Raw genomic sequence first — 14,258 nt, forward strand, 5'->3', positions numbered from 1 at the left:
ATCTCAATTAAATCAAATAAAAATTCCAATTTAGGACGGGCGACTTCTCAAAATAGTTGTTTTTTAAAAATAGCTTCCGAGACAATCATGTATTACGACAATTTATGTTTCATTCAAATATTCCAACACCAAAGGGTAAATTTAGTGCTTCATAAAACTTAGAAATGTACATACCCCAAAATTTATAAAACAAGCAACAATCTTTAAGTTACAACTCTCAGAAATACGTACATAAATACAAATACACAAGCAACCCATAATCGTATATACGTCCCAAAATACTACAAAGTATAGATGCCTATATGCAAATGTGATCTCCCTTAAAGCTCCCAAAACTTCATCTCCAATGGTCAACCTCAAGCATCTTCTCGGACATTTCCTACGATAGAAACAACTATCGCTAAGTATAAAGCTTAGTGGTGCAAAACTACAAGTTTGAAGCCTTTGGGTTCTTCAAATTATTTTCTCAAGTCATGGAAAACACAAATTTACACATCATAAATAAATCAAGACAACAAATATATCAAGACTATCAAGTTTGATGTGTAAAAGGTTGAGTCTCAATAATTCATGGAAGCATATTTACAAGATTTAACATCAAGTTTCGCCCAATATGTACGTCATACCGTCACACCAAACATGATCAAGTATCAAGAAGGACCGGAGCCCTGTATCAAGAAGGGTAAAGACCCAATAATCAAGAGAACCAAGAACCATATTAAAAATGGCTTCCTAATTCGTACTTAAAATGGACAACTTCCATACTTAAGACAAACTAAAAATCCATAATCAAGATGGCAAAGGGTCCAAAATTAGAGGCATGCCAAGGGTGAAAAAGTCACAGCCATAAAAAGGACAAAGTCCACAAGAATGTCAAGTGATCAAGCAATCCGTACAAGTGGGCGAGTTAAACAAGTGTCTTGCAATTTCCCAAGATACCAACATGACAAGACATATTTCAAGAAAATAACAACATACTAAGATAGGCTTTCAATATATTAGCAGGTAACAAGAGTTTATACACAAACCTCAGCCTTTTAGCATACAACAATCCAATAATCCAACACGACTTCAAAAGTTCAAACCGTAGGCCGTCAAATGTCTCAAGTTTCTCAACTTGCACACGATATAAACAACCTTAAAAATATCATTAAATGACTTATTTAACTTTACAAAATATCCATAATATTGACATAAAATAAGATTTATTATTGCAAATAAGCCTAGAATGTTTCGACCCGAATTATGTTACCAAAATAGTAAATTCGGAAAGCCAAACACCACAGGTTGAATCTAAATTTCGAAACTCAAAACAACAAAACTCGACTTTATGTCCTTCACAAAACGTGTCCATATATGTCTTAAGTTTTCAACCCAACATAAATCAACGCAAAACTCATTTTGTACAAAAAGACATCATCAAAACACTAACAGGTACACATGATAGATTTTGAAAATCAAGAATCTAGACAGATATACTTGTCCGGTTGTATCTAAATTTGGAAACTGAAAAAGGAAAAACTGGACTTTATGTTCACAAAACTTGTAGATATATGTCTTAAGTTTTCAACCCAAAATAAATCAACGGAAAACTCATTTTGTACAAAAAGATATCATCAAATTACTAACAGGTACACATGACAGATTTTGAAAATCATGAATCTGGACAGATATACTTGTCCGGTTGTATCAAATTGTGGAAACTAAAAATGGCAAAACTGGACTTTATGTCCTCACAAAACTTGTATATATATCTCTTAAGTTTGCAACCCAAAATAAATCAACGCAAAAATCATTTTTTACAAAAAGATATCATTAAAACACTAACAGGTACACATGACGGATTTTAAAAATCAAGAATCTGGACAGATATACTTGTCCAGTTGTATCAAATTTTGGAAACTAAAAATGATAAAACTGGACTTTATGTCCTTCACAAAAGGTGTACATATATGTCTTAAGTTTGCAACCCAAAAGAAATCAACGCAAAACTCATTTTGTACAAAACGATATCATCAAAATACTAACAGGTACACATGACCGATTTTGCAAATTAAGAATGTAAACAAAATGTGTCTTATGTTTTATCCTTTTATTTCGACTTCATAAAATCAGATCTAGGCTCTACCATAAACATAAGAGTTGTAGGTAAGTTCGTTAGCTTTTCAAAACATATTTATTTGTTAAAATAAAAGATCTACACAATGAGATATTCAATAATTAGTACTAGCTACATAGTCTAAAAAATGGGATTTGAACACTTACCAAGATGTAGAGTGTATCTTGAGTTCCAGCTAAAGGAATAGGTTGTACTTCAGATTTTTTTTGGGAAATAACTTATTGTCAATTATCTATAAACATACTTTAGTCTAAAATAAGTGAACCTCTTAGTAGAGCTTCATTATGATATTATGTAGAAGTGATATCCATCACTCAATGTTGCTGAAAAGTTGAGTGGCTACCCAACTTTGTCATTTTGTTTTTAAAAAAACAACTATAAATCCTACATTGATTACCATTATTAGAAGGAGATGTTTATATATATAATGTTATGGACATTGACTAAACTATCCTAAGACAATCCATCATAAAACTGTCATGATTTAATGAAATAATTTTTTTTATTCACATAACAAAATTCGAGTAGGTAGTAGATGATCATATCATTAAGAAATATCCACTTTAATATGAAAATTAACTTAAATTATTAGGGGCGTTATAATTAAGACTACAAACTTTGCAGAGGATTATATGAGTTTGTACATTCTTGATATAGTCAGGTTGCCCGAAGTTCCCTTGTCCATCATCTCAGACAGAGGTACCCAATTCACTACATAGTTTTGAAAGTTTTTTTAGAAAGGTCTAGGTTCAAAGGTGAATCTTAGTACCGCTTTCCACCCATAGATGGATGGTCAGGCAGAGCGTACTATTCAAACTCTTGAGGATATGTTTAGAGCTTGTGTTATTAATTTCAAGAGTAATTGGGATAATCACTTGCCGTTTATTGAGTTTGCTTACAATAACAACTTCAAGGCGCTTTATGGAAAGATATGTAGATTGATGATTGGTTGCTTTAAGGTTGGTGAAATTGAGTTGATAGGTCCAGATTTAGTTCAGCAAGCTCTAGAGAAGGTAAAGATCATTCAGCAAAGGTTGAAGATTGCATGAAGTCGACAAAAGTTTTATAATGATGTTAGGAGAAGAGACTTGGAGTTTGAGGTAAATGATTGGGTGTATCTAAAAGTTTTACCTATGAATGGAGTTATGAGGTTTGGGAAAAAGGAAAAGTTGAGTCCCCGTTATATTGGTCCTTATCAGATTGTGAAGAAAGTGGGTAATATTTCCTATGAGTTAGAGCTACTATCAGAGTTAGCGGCTATTCATCCTGTGTTTCATATTTCCATGCTTTAGAAGTGTTTAGGAGATCCTTCATTTGTTGTTCCTATGGAAAAAATTGGATGAAAGACAACTTGTCCTATGAGGAAGTTCCTATCCAGATTCTTGATCATTAGGTTCATAAATTAAGAACCAAAGAAGTCGCTTCAGTCAAAGTTCTATGGCAAAATAAGTTTGTTGAAGAGTCTACATGGGAAGCCGAGGAGGATATGAAAGACAAGTACCTGTATCGATTTGTGCCTTCTATTGATGATGTTGATCGTAATATTCCTTTTTCCTATCTTTGAGTTGATGTTCATTTTGAGTTTGAGTATATAATGTGTATTTTTGAGTCCAAGTAAAATATTGTTTGAGTATTTGAGTTCTTGATTTGTATTTATGCCTTGAGTGAATTCCTAGCTTGGTCATCATTCGAGGACGAATGATCCCAAGGGGGAGATATTGTAAGGCCACAGCAGTTGGAAAGTCATAAAATAGAGTTTACAGGAAATCTCTGAAAAATCTTAGCTTTTTGGCACTAGGTGAAATTCATGGATCCCTACATGGGCCGTGAAGAGGACCATGGTCCATGGAAAGCTCACGTGTCAATCCCTGGCCAGTGGGGAGTTATGAGTGAACGATCATGAGAGGGGTCACAGATCGTGTAGGGCACCATGAGCCGTGGTTTTGCTCTGTGGTCTGGCCTCCTCAAGGGACCTGATAAGTCCACTCCACGTGAAATGTTAAGGAATCGTAGTAGTGTTACAGACCATGAAGAGGTCTGTGAAACTCTACCCTCAAAACCTTAGGATGGGTCAACTTAACGATGACCTTCATTACCCATAGTGACCTTCACAGACCATAGTGGCCTTCGTGGAAGTCAACCCCCTAGTATGATTTCACCCTCGGGACTAGGCCCTCACCATGGACTATTGTGAACTTCATGGACCATGGTGACCTTCCATCCAGGAGACGTCTATATTTTGAATAAGGGTTATCTCAATCTTTTACAACCTTTTTCCAACTGAACCCTACATTTCTACGGACCCAAAAATTAGTACCTTATCATACACAAAAGGTTTTTCTCTCACATTAGAACGTAGAAATTTTGAGAGAAGAGATTAAAGAGGAGAAAAGAGCTAAGATTCAAGGTTTTCAAGCAAGGTATTTGAGTTTAGGTGAGATAATCTTCATTTCAAGTATATAAGGCTAATCACAACGTTAGACTGAGTTCTCATCATACCCTAAATCTTCATCATTTAAGATTGAGTTTGAGTTTGAGTTTCAATCCCGTTATATTAATTTCTTGAGTTATATCTGTGTTATCTCTGTAATTCTTCATTGAGTTCTTTATATATGAGTATATTGTGATGATTTCCAAGATTTAAGTCCTTGATTTGTTGTTTATGATTCCATTCACATGAACCCTAGTTCAATTGATTATCATTATATTAACATGCATCTATTTTGAGTTGATGAGAATGGTTTACATGCATTAAATGAAGTATGATTTTAAACTGAGTCCATGCATATTTAATTGGGCTTTGAAAAAGCATGAGAATTAAGTTTAAATAAGTTTGAGTATTGAGTTAAATGATTTCAAAAAGAGTTTTGATGTGATGTGGATGATTTTTAAAAGTATATTTTGAATGAAAGAGCATGATAGTTTGAGATGAGATTGAGTTTTCAAAGGTCTATTGAGAATAGATGAGATGATTTGAATATAATGACTTTATTGAGCATATTGAGTCTTTTGGGAGTAGTATTGAGAACCAATTTGGTAAGAGTAAATAACAACTCGAACCCCATAAACTACGAAGCCACTGTAAGACAGAGGCTATGCCTCTCTAGTCCCAAAAAGAAGACTTTGATTTATTGTGAATCCAATAAGGTTGATCGTCCCTTACTCTGACAAGGTATTGGATGGCTGTGGAAACGGCAGTGCAAAGCATTATATCATCACTAGCTCATAAGTGAGAGTTGTCGATTAGAGAAACTCCCTAAAAATAAATTGTTTTATTTGGTTGTGTTGCATATTATTGAGTCCATTTTCAAAGCATTGTTTATTTTTAAACTACATGCTTATTGAGTTGAGTCGATTTTGTATTTGATTCCCTTGAGTTAAGTTACATGAGGTTGAGTATTGTTGATTGTATTTCCTACCAGCTATTTTTGCATACTCATACATTTCATGTATTGATGTCATTTATTCTGCATCATTTCATGATGCGGATAGATGCGATAGAGGTCCTCAATAGGTGCATCATTGAAGGCCAGTTTCTGTCCAGCTTTTGGTTAGAACTCCTTGTATCCAGAGGATTTCATGTTATTTCTTTCATCCTTCTTTAATTTTTTATAGTCATTTGAGTTAGCCTTAGATTTGTCTTGGCACCTTTCTAGTACTAATGTTAGAGGCTTCATAGACAGAGTTAGAGTGGAGATAGAGTGGTCCTTTTAGAGTCTATTTTTAAAATATATTTTCATTATTGAGTTTATGACATTGAGTTACATTATACTTTGAATACTTTAACACTATTATTTATATGTTTATGAGGATGCTTGAGTTTCCCACTTGGGTCCTTTTATCCTTAAGTTGAGTCATCCACTGACTGATCGAATGAGTAATCAGATCAAGTGGCTCTCTTGCGGCCAGCAATGGTCTCCAAATATTGGCCACGCCTAGGATACCCTCTCAGGGCATAACAATGAGTCTTCATTATAAAAGAATTAACATGATGGATTTGCTCTCGAATCATGAGGACTCACCAAAATAGCTAACTATGAATAGATATCCAACTAGCCACGGAGAGGAGCGGGAGCATTATGACATATATTATGATACAATATAGGCAAAAGTATGTGTTAGTACATGGATTGTACTTAGTATAAAAGCATGTGTTAGTACATGGATTGTACTAAGTATATGAGAAATATGCATGATATAAATATGAGATAAGGGTGGACATGAAACATGAGATGCAATGCAATAAGCATTTAAAATATGTAAGTAAGTCATAGAGCATGAGATATGGTCATTTCATCATTTAAAACATAGTAAGAAGCTTTGTAAGTAAACATAATCACTCTCGTGGGATATGAACTTTAACCAAGGTGACTCCGCATGAGTAACAACATTTAACATTGAGCTATTTATGAATCCACTAGCTAGGCCAATTTAGGCAACCTATAAGAGCACGTAGTTTGAGACTAGAGGTTTCTACTAGAGCTCCCTTACCAAGCTCAACCTCAAATTTCTCTTGGTGCTAAGTTAAATCCCAATGGAATACATAAATCAATCATCATTAATAATATTAGAAAAGGCAATAATCAGTACCAATCGACATCATAAAATATCATAAGAGTAGCTCCTTGAAAATCATGATGCATAAATATATTCATATAGACACTTACCTTTCTAAGCATCTAAATTATAATTTAATCATATTGTGAGAAAACCTTTCATAATTCATAGATACTAGCTTGAAAATTCTTGAAACATATATCCTTACTTTCATAAATCATTCATAATCATATTACATAGTTCATCATTGAAAATCATAGCATAATATATGGGTCCATACGAAATCAATTGAAAATCATAAATAATAGTGAAGAATAACATTAGTTGAAGTCAAATAAAGAGGACCCGTGAAGAATTGACATAAAAAATCAATTTAATTAGTGAAATTAAACTTAGAAAATTGAGATCTTTAGGACCTAGTGGATGAAAGGAATCTATTGGTGAATTCCCACATACCTTGATAATCAAATGTAATAACCCACCAGATTATTTCCTCTATTTTTCAATATTTTTAGTATTTAGAGCTTTCCAGTAGTGACCCCAAGTCATTTATGACTTACTGGCACTAACAGTTCAGTCGCCTAGTCCTTCTCTTGGGTTTTATATTTGTTTCCCTATTTTAGAACTCTTGGAGTTTGAATGGTTGACTTTGATTAAGAATTCAGGAAGATGACCTCAGAATGGAATTCTGACAGTTTCCTCAGGTCTAAAATGGTCATTTTAGGCTAGTAGTATATTCAGCTCGAAACCCTAGGCTTTCGGTGCGAGTTTGAGCCATTAGGAATTTTTGCCTTTAAGCTTTAGCCTAAGTTTGACTTTAGTCAACCATCTTGGTAAAAAAAATTGGATTGAAATTTCATCAGTGCGGTTAGCTCTAAAATATCGAGTTTATTCTAGAACGATCCTATGTGTGCTTTCCGAGGCTTCGAGTCTAATCTTGAGACCTATTATGGAATTTAGCTTCAAATGACACATGGGTATAAGACCCACTTTTCAGTAAAATGACCTCATATGGAAATTTTGAATGTTATATTGAGTTCGGAATATCGAATTTGGTTATGTAGAATATCTCATTTGCGCACACAGAATTTTGAACGAATCTTGAGCACCCAATTGGAGACTTGGACTATGCCAAAGTCATTGTTGCAACAGTTGCAAGTGTCTTCTCTTTTGTGACCCTAGCATCGCTAAAGTGACCCTTGCTTAAATGGACAAGGCATCTCGTAAGCGAGGCATATCAGTTGGGCACCTGTCGCTAAAGCGGTCTAGGCTTCGCTTTAGCGACGCTCGCTTAAGAGACCAAGCGAGGCCTGCCCCTAGGACCCCAATTGCTTAAGCAGTTAAAGTGGTCACCTTTGCGGCCCCAATCGCTTAAGCAATTTAGGTGGTCACCTTTGCGACCCCTGGGGTTCTTTTAAGACCCGATTTTCAGTTATTTGGCCAAGTTTAAAAGTGTGATATCTTAAGTTCTATAACTCCATTTTGGGTGATTGGAAGTCCCAGGCATTTGAAATTAGCAACACTACGTAGTAGAGTGATCAATAACTGTTGGGTACTCTTTGTTTGAGGTGAATTTCGCAATGAAACTATTGTCTTTATTATTTTCATAGCTTTAATGGCCATTTTATTCCATTGGCTTTTTTCTCTTAGTTTCGAGATTCCTAGTACGGTCTCACAATCCCATTTTAGACCCAATTTTGGGTCCTTGTTTGAAAAATGCAATTTTGGTGTCATCACTGATGTCGTGTTTGATATTTTGATAAATGGTAGTGATTGGAGATGATTCTAGGTGGAAAGCATCAATTTGGTGGATTCAAAGTGCGTGATCGGCTTAGAGGTAGGCTACGGTCTCCCACTTTGACTAAGCTTTATTAGATATTGATTAGTATATTTTGCATGTGACTTAGGTTTGAATTTTATGAGATTAGAGTTCTCTTCCTCCTATTCCATTTTCTTGATTTTTTTAGTTAAGACTTAGACTAGAATGATCTCGTGAAATCCTTAGTTTAGGTGATGGGACTCATCTAGGGTATGGCCTTAGCATTATTATCCTCTTTAGGATTTATATGGTTGGTCCTAGGCTATGTTTTATCCTTAGATATTGTATCATGTGATGTACCGCCCTTATAGCTAGGCATAGCTTCAAGTAAGGCTTGTTGTGGATAGTGTACCTTTATGTTAGTGCTAGAGGCCTTTGTGGCTCGTCCTAGCTGTGGGTTTGGCTTAGCTGTGGTCATTGGAACTGAGATGGTATATTTTAGGGTAAGGCATCGATCCTAGAGATATTTTCTCCCCCTATTTGATTTTGAGCCATTTTTTGATTACTTCACTTTGTTTAGTGGTAGCCTTGAGATGCATTTATATATATTATCTATTATTGGGACCAAGGCTGTATTCGTGGAGTGGTTGGATCCCAGGTTAGTTCCTTTGCCTAGATAGTATGGTATGACTTAATGTTACTTTATGGACTTTGTGTGTCTTGTTTGGATGCTGGTGATAGCATATTTCCATTATTTGAGCATTTTCACATGTTTTGTGGTACGATCCCGATTTTTTGATAGGTTGTCACTACTTTTAAAAAGGCTTTCTCACACTTTTAGTACTTTTAAAATGGTTTTAATGGGAGGTGTACCACCTAGATCATTTGTGTAACATCTCTCAAGTTCGGGTTTATCAATCGAGAGTTGGAGCGAAAAAGGTAGTTGGAGGAGTATTGGAGGTTTGAAGTCAAATTGAGCATTTCCCTCCAAGCCCAAGTTATGTTTTGGCGTTGGTTGACCCAAGAGGGTGTCCGAGGGTCTGATGGAGCATGCGGGCTCAGTACCCTTGGCTTTTCATGACTTCAGGTTGTATCTGTCCTTCTACTTTCACAAACAAAAGTTCTTTTAGTAGTGGATGTTGTAATGACCCTCCAGGTCGTTTCCTCCCTTTTTGGTATTTTCAATGTTTAGAGCTTTCCAGTAGCAACTCCCAATCATTTATGACTTGCTGACACTAACAGTTCGATCGTATGGTCATTCGTTTGGGTTTTATGCTCATTTCCCTATTTTGGAGCTCTTAGAATTTGCACTGTTGACTTTGGTAAAAAAAAAACTAAGACGACGACCTTAGAATGGAATTCTGATGATTATCAACTCTACAATAGTCATTTTAGTCTAGTAGCATGTTCATCTCGAGTTCCGAGGCTTTCGGTGCGAGTTTGAGCCATTAGGAGTTTTAGCCTTTAAGATTTAGCCTAAGTTTTACATTGGTCAACATTCTTGGTAAACGTGCTTGGATTGAAATTTCGTCAGTGCAGCTAATTTCAAAATGTCGAGTTTCATCTAGAACAACCCTGCATGCATTTTTTGAGGCCTATTGTGAAATTTGGCTTAAAATTAAAACTTGGGTTCGGACCCATTTTTTATTAAAATGACCTCGGATGAAAATTTTAAATGCGTTATTGAGTCTGGAATGTCGAATTCGGTGGGGTAGTATATCTCATTTGCGCACAATGGATTCCGAATGAATCTCGAGCACCTTGTCGGAGACTTGGACTATGCAAAGTCATTATTGCAGTAGTTGCTGGTGCCATCACTTTTGAAACCCTGGCATCGCCTAAGCAACGCATGCCAGCTGGGCGCCTGTCGCTAAAGCGTCCTGGGCTTCGCTTAAGCGACCAAGGGCACGCTTTAGCGAGGCCCGCTGTCATGATTCGACCTATGGCCTAGTCGTAACACGGCGATAGAAACCCCGAAGAGCTCCAACCAAGCCTCTTGTACATATCATAAGCATACACAAGGTAAAATAAAAGTGGAAACATCATAAGAGCGTCTAAACTATGAATAGAAATTTAAGAATGTCACATGACAACATAAACTCAAAACATTTATCCAACTAGATGCCTCTACACATGAGTATGGGCGGGGGCTAAGACATGTCCCTATCTCACCCTCAAAATGAAACATAACAAAAGTCTTTGAAACAATAACCAACTCGATGACTAGTCCTCAATAAAAATAAGGACTCACCACAAACACTGCCGGATAGAAAACCTTAACTAGTCACTTGGACGAATATGATCTTCAACCTCTACCCCTACATTATGAGATAATGTAAGCAAAAAGTATGCATTATTACGTTGGAATGTACTAAGTATGAGGCAATGCAATGCCTAGGAAACCATGTTTGTACAAATAACCATTTAAATAGCATGATAGGGGAACTAATAAAAATCATAAGTAGTCTTTAAGAAGGATCAATGCATAATAAACCATAAGAGTATCATATGAAGTAAAAGATTGGTTTAGTCATTTAAAACATAAAATGGACCATACATATGTGGGATAGGAACCATAACCGACAATAAGACCATGCGAGCTACAACATGGAATCCCAATGTTGCCCCTACATCAGAGGAAAGGGGAATCTACTTGCCAAGGTAGACTCTACCCTGCTAGACAAGTCATGCATATGCTATATGTGGATCTACTAGCAAGGCAAAAAAGGCAAATCCTATGGTGGCACGTAGTTATGAGACAAGAGACTTTATATAAGGACCCCGTGCTTCGAGACCCCACCTTAAGTCCACATTCGGTGCTAAGTCAAATCTCATGAAATACATACATAACATAGAAATCATAATTTCATATATCATAGTCATGATCATAGATTTGAAATTATAGAGTAGCTCATTTTCACAACATACTTATAATATGAGAATTGTCCTTTCATCATTACAATCAAACATACATAGACATAATTCATACTTGGAGATCATGATCATAGCTTATACTTGAAATTAGGGTAAGACATGAATGCATGATCAATTGATTTGAAAATCATGAAATTGACTTGAAAACATGCATGATCATAAACTTTATATCAGCCCATACATAGTTCATATCTATTGGAAGTATAATTGAAAATACTCATATTTTACATCATAAACCCTAGAAATCAAAATAGGAGTATTCATGGAAAAACTCTTCAATTCAATGCAATAACCATCAATTTATATAAAAATAGACTCATAATCATAATTAGAATGAAAATTCATGCAATAGGAGTAGAGATCATAAAACCCATAAAATGCCATACTTTAATTTGATAGAAGACTTGAGAAATTGATTGGGCTTCATGGATGAAAGGATCCATGAATCAATACCCACTTACCTTAAGTGAGAACACCAATTAATTTGGAAGAACTTGAGAGTTTTTTTTGATGGAGAGCTTGAGTGAATTTACTTGAAGTCTTCAATGGAGTCCTTGAGAGTTTTTTGTAGAGAAAGAAATATTTGAGTAGGTGAATTATAGAAGAATGAATAGAATTAGAGGTTTATGTTAATTTATAGAGTTGAATTAGGTCTTAAAAACGTCTAGGTTCATTAGCTAACAATTTGGAAAAAATCTAAAATGCCCTTACTAAAAATCCAACTCGGCCAGAAAACCCCTGCCCGGTCTGCAATACGGACTTGTCGTGGACCTTTCTATTTTGTGCAGTTTCTTGAGAAATCTATCTTTCGATCTACGGGTCCTAAAAATCTGCTAAAACTGTTTTCCCGCAGGTTTTGACCCCCTGATCGATATTCCGAATTAAGATTTTCCAAAAATATTAAGGATGATGCATTACTTGAGTGACCTAATCCCAAAGCATTCTTAAGGCACTTGTGAGCATTTTTTAGGGATGTTACTCTCGCCCCTAGGACTCCAATTGCTTAAGAGACTTAGGTGGTTTTGCGACACCTGGGTTCTTTAAAAACCCAAATTTCAGTTATTTGGCCAAGTTTAAAAGTGTGATATCTTGAGTTCTATAACTCCATTTTGAGTGATTAAAAGACCCACGCAGTGGATTATTCAAGAGCGGTTGGGTACTCTCCATTTAAGGTAAATTTCGCGTTGAAACTGTTGTCCCTGTTATTTTCTTGGCTTTAATGGTCATTTTATTGCATGGGATATTTTCCCTTAGTTTCGAGTATCAAATTATGTTGTAATTTGGAGCACAAGTTCAGTAAGCTCAAATGAACCTTTTCACAAGTCAATTTTGGGATTCTCAATACGGGTCCCACAATCCCATTTTAGACCCAATTTTGGATTCATCTCTGAAAAATGCAATTTTAGTGTCAAAACATTCGTATTGACGTCGTGTTCGATATTTTTATAGCGTGGCGGCAATTGGAGGCGATTGGAATATGGAAAGCATCAAATTGGTGGATTTAGAGCGTGTGTGATCGTCTTCAAGGTAGACTATGGTCTCCCACTTTGACTAAGCTTTATTAGATATTGATTAGTATATTTTGCATGTGAATTATGTTTGTATTTTTCGAGATTAGATTTTTCCTCCTCATACTTCATTTTCTTGATTTTTTGGTTGAGACTTAAACTAGAATGATCTTGTGAAACCTTAGTTTAGGTGATAGGCCTCATCTAGGGTATGGACTTAGCATTATTATCCTCTTTAGGATTTATATTGTTGGTGTTAGGCTAGGTTTTAGCCTTAGATGTTGTATCATGTTATGTACCGCCCTTATAGCTATGCGTAACTTCAGATAGGTCCTGTTGTGGATAGTGTACCTTTATGCTAGTGCTAGAGACCTCTGTGGCTCATCGTAGATGTGGGTTTGACTTAGCTATACTCGTTTGAATTGAGATGGCATATTTTGGGGTAAGGCATCGATTCTAGAGATATTTTCTCCCCTATCTGACTTTGAGCTATTTTTCGATTACTTCGCTTTTGTTTAGTGGTAGGCTTGAGATGCGTTTATATATATTATCTATTGTTGGGACCAAGGCCATATTTGTGGAGCGATTGGATATCAGGTTAGTTCCTTTGCCTTGATAGTATGGTATGACTTAATGTTACTTTATGGACTGTGTGTGTCTTGTTTGGATGCTAGTGATGGCATGCCTGTATTATTTGAGCATTTTCATATGTTTTGTGGTACGATCCCGATTCCTTGATGGGTTTTCACTACTTTTAAAAAGGCTTTCTCACACTTTTAGTACTTTTAAACTGGTTTTAATGGGAGTCGTACCACCTAGATTCATTTGGACACTGATTTTTGAGATTTATGAAGCGTCGGGGATGTAGTCCTTTTATACTAACAATTTTAGAGGCATCAAGGTTGCACTCAGTTTTTATTGATATCCCACACAGCGTCGCCCATTTTCTACTTTCTGCATCTGGGATGCCTTTAGCCTATACTTGACTATCCGAAACAGCGTCCCCCTTTTCTACATAGGCTTGGCTACTCACTCTTCGGTACCACTATGGGGATGTTTTATGTTTATATAAGACCTGGTTTGGGCTCAGGCAATATATATTGACTTTTTACGTCCCTCATGGAGCCTCTAGTCGGTGCACCACTAAACTGGATTAGGGAGCTACATGGGTCCCACCTGGCAGATCAAGGGCCGGGATGGGTCTATACATTTATTGTTGATTATCTTTGAGAGCCACTGATAGTTTTATTTGTTTTACTACAAACTTACATTCATTAGAATCGCCTATCACTAGTATATTTGTTTGATGTTTGGTCCCCCAGTTTCATGGGGGTTGGGGGTATGTTTGTTATTGTTTGTACCCTTCGAGGGTATGGGAATT

This window comes from Solanum dulcamara, chromosome 3 (assembly GCF_947179165.1).
Source record: "Solanum dulcamara chromosome 3, daSolDulc1.2, whole genome shotgun sequence".
NCBI lineage: Eukaryota > Viridiplantae > Streptophyta > Magnoliopsida > Solanales > Solanaceae > Solanum > Solanum dulcamara.